Below are 4,131 nucleotides of genomic sequence, written 5' to 3'. Positions count from 1 at the left end.
GCATCATCAATACACAAGTTACCCAAAGTGCAAGGAATAGTACAGCTCCTTGGGTCATGAAGTTTCTTTGGTAACTTGCTCTGAAACACTGCTGAGCACTCTTCATTGAGCTTAACATACGCTACCTCCTCCAGCTTACTTTTGCTGCTAAGTATGTCCTTCAAGAACTTGGCATACTTCAGCATCTGCTTCAACACATCTACAAAAGGCAAGTTAATATGCAGTTGTCGAAAAATATCAAAAAGCTTACTGAACTGCTCTTGTGCTTCTACTTGCTTCAGTCTAGCAGGGTAAGGAATTTTGGGTTGATACTCCCTGACTAGGATTGGTTTCACCTTTTGCCTCTTAAGTTCCTTAACCTTACTGCTCACATAGATCTGCACATCAATAGTGGAATCATAAAAAAACAGGCTTAGAAGGAGCTGAAACTAACTTACCCGAACGCAAAGTGATGGCGTTCACGTGCTCCCTCGGGTTAGACTCAGTGGTGCTGGGGAGCGCTCCTTGTTGCCTTTCATACAACATCTTAAAAATCTACCTAATCTTATTTTCCAAGTTCTGAATGGATGCTTGATGATTTCTAATAGCACTATCGGTTTGCTGGAACCTTGTCTCAATCGACGTGACAAACTTTATCATCAGCTCCTCCAAGTTAGATTTCTTCTCGGCTAGTGGAGGAAGCTTTGATGGTCCAGTCTGCTGCTATTGCTGTGGTGGCTGCTGATGTAGTCTCTGAAAGCCTGGTGGACCCTAGGCATTATTATTGCGCCAACTAAAATTGGGGTGATTTCTCCATCCAAGATTGTATGTGCTACTATAAGGGTTGTTCTGTTGTCCAGGTGTATTCCGCATGTAATTAACTTGTTCATGGTCAGCAGAAATAATAGATGAAGTAGAGGGGCTAGCAAACATACATCCCACATTATAGTTTGCACTGTAGTGCGGGCCACCGCAAAACTCGCAGCTTATTTTGACTGCTTGAACCGGCATCTAAAGCTGGTCTAATTTCTTTGTCAGAAGCTCCACTTGAGCTGCCAAGGCTACTGTGGAGTCTAACTGGTTGAGCATTCCTTGTTTTACTGGCTGACTCCTAGAGGATTGCCACTAGTAGTTGTTCATGGCCATCTCCTCTATTAGGTTTTGCGCCTGCTCCAGCATCTTGCTGTTTAAAGCTCCACCTGCTGCAGCGTCCACCATTTGCCTAGTAGCAAGGTTCAAACCACTGTAAAAGGTCTGAACCTGCATCCATATTGGTAGACCGTGGTGTGGACAGCATCTCAACAAGTCCTTATACCGCTCCCAGGCATCGTACATGCCCTCGTCGTCCATCTGCACAAAAGAAGAAATGTCATTTCTCAATTTAGCAGTCTTAGCTGGAGGAAAGTACTTGTAAAGAAATTTTTCAGCCAAGGATTTCCAGGTAGTGATAGTGTTCGGTGGAAGGGACTGCAACCATCTCTTTGCTCTATCCATTAAAGAAAATGGAAATAATCTCAGCCGGATGGCATCATCAGTAGTTCCATTTATTTTGAACGTATCGCATATCTCTAAAAAAGTTAGCTATATGGGCATTGGGATCCTCGCTTGGTAGGCCTCCAAACTGTACACTTTGATGTACCATCTGGATCACATTTGGCTTTATTTCAAAGTTGTTAGCTGCCACCGCCGGTCTGAGTATACTCGTCTGTGTCCCATCCAATGATGGTCTAGCAAACTCGTACATCGTTCTGTTGGCATCCGCTGCGGCTTTTCCGTTGTGATTCTCCATCCCTTCTAGTCTATCGATAGATACCTCAACCTTAATTTCCTCCTCTTCTAATTGCAAATGCTTCCTTAAAAGTCTGAGGGATCGTTCTGGATCAGACCGAGGCTCTACAAGATCAGAGCTAGAGCTCCTGGTCATAAACTACCTAAGAATGGAATGTAGCAACCAAAGAACAAAAGCAGTTAAAACAATAAAAGAGTAAAATAAAGCAAAATAAAGACAGAAAACTAAATATGGCTAAATTAACAAAAACACAAATTCACTCTAGTTTACACAAAAAGTCCCCGGCAACGGCGCCAAAAACTTGATATGCTATTTGTGTAGCTAAAATCTAAAGCAGTGAACCTATCAATGTAGACTAGCACAAATGGTGAGTATCAAGGTCGTATTCTCAGGAAAGGGTGATCCTAGACCTACTGCAGCGTCTTATGCTATCTAACCTAAACAAAATCGATGAAGTAATATGCTATGATTAAATATGAACAAACAATTAACTAAGTGTCAAATAATCTGAAAGGATTTAGGAAAACTCTCGAAGGAAAAAGAAAACTCTAGAGGACCTAAGCTAGTTGGATTTTAGTGAAGATAAAGATTATATTGGTTACCAATTGCAATTACTCGTGGACAAATTCTTAACTGAATTCGGTCTCCCTTTCGAGATAACCGAATTCCTAAACCTAATAACCTAAAGTTGGAATCTTTTCCTAACGATCGATTATTCGATTAGCATTAAAATTTAACCCGCCTCTATTAAGCTTTATTAATTCTTAATCCGGCTAGTCAATTACTCTTATCTCTAAGTAATAATTAACCAGTTCTTGCTATTCAAATTTCCAATTACTAAATAAATCTCTCAATTATCTAAAGCAATTTGAATACCACAAGTCACAACGTCTCATGAATAAAGTGATTTTCTCATTAATAATGAAAGCAAGAAGAGACAAGCATTGATAATCAAAATCTCATAAGCATTAAAATCAATCCAACAATATAAGAACACCAAATGGGTTTGACAAATTTAGTTACTCATACTAATAAGCAACACAAAGTAAAGAATAGATTCAGAAAAGTAAATTGAAGGTATGTACACCCTTCTTCTTCAAGTTGGATGAAAAACCCTAAAATTTCAATTCAGAATAGTAACCCTAATTTGCCTCTTGAATGCTCCCAAATCTTGTCATGATCTTCAATTTGATGTTAAAACAATTGTAATCCTTCCTTCAATAGATGAAATGATCTTCTAAAGTCGAGTATTGAAGTCTGGAATAAAATGGTTTAAGCTCGTATATGTGAAATCAAGTCAGAAAATCGAACCCTAATTCAGCAAATCATTTTTGCCTATATAAATCTTTTAGCACTAGCTGGTCAAGCCCGTACGACTTTCGCGAAGAACTCGCGACTTCTTCCAAGGCGTGCCCTAGCCAGTGCTAAGCCACCACGGGACGTGGTGGAGGCCGTGGTGGCTTCAGAAGCGGTGCCAAAATGGAACTCTTGAAGGGCAACTATTTGATGATTCAGCACGACCGGAGTCCAGGCCGTGCTCAATCTTGGAATGCTAGTTCTTGCTTAATTTGATAGATTCTAGTCCGTAATTGTGCGTATTTCCTTCGATTACTGATAACGTCCCTCGATAATGACCTGAAACGTGAAAGGAACCAAAATACAGGTGATTCTAGCATAAAACAAGATAACTACGCACAAAAATGTAAACAATTGGACATGTAAATTTATATAAAATGATGCATATAAATCGTATCTGTTAATAGTTAATTCACATAATACTTACTAAGATGTAAAATAATATTATAACACTCTTTTGTTAGTAAATTAAATATTAGTTATAGGTAAAAAGAAAAAAAAATTAAATTTCGTTAAATAATATTATTATTATACCCAACCAAACATATTAGCATTATTAACTTATGATTATATAATGTTAATATGACATCAATTATATTTATTAAATAATCTTTATTAGTAATATGTATTATATGAAATTAAAGATCTTGTACTTTGTACTTTTGGTTATGTAGTAGAATTTAAATCTTAACTTTCATTTTTAAATTTTAATTAATTAATCTCACTTTTACTATTAAAATAAAATATTGATAAGTATATATATTGTGTTATTATATTTAAAATTGTAGGACAAATTTTTTAAATATATTATATAATTTAATTTTTATTTTTCAATGTCAAAACTCAATATTTATATAAAATAATAAAAATATTATATATAAATTTTAAATATATTTTACTAATAAAATAATAATATTATTATTATATGTAAATTCAAAAAGAATTAAAAAAACTATATAATTTTAATTAGAACTAATTTTAATGCGTAGTTTTAATCTACATAGTTT

General features: G+C 36.0%; 1 non-coding gene across 1 annotated transcript; it reads left to right on the top strand.

Moving 5' to 3' along the window:
* The first annotated feature begins 1,255 nt into the window (after positions 1-1,255).
* LOC112535706 lies at positions 1,256-1,362 on the top strand. Its single transcript, XR_003079790.2, has one exon. It is a non-coding gene; the product is annotated as a small nucleolar RNA R71 (small nucleolar RNA).
* The last annotated feature ends 2,769 nt before the right edge of the window (positions 1,363-4,131 follow it).

Source organism: Ricinus communis, chromosome 4 (genome assembly GCF_019578655.1).
Source record: "Ricinus communis isolate WT05 ecotype wild-type chromosome 4, ASM1957865v1, whole genome shotgun sequence".
NCBI lineage: Eukaryota > Viridiplantae > Streptophyta > Magnoliopsida > Malpighiales > Euphorbiaceae > Ricinus > Ricinus communis.
Note: the sequence above shows the minus strand (reverse complement) of the source record. Positions and strands in the feature narration are given on the sequence as shown.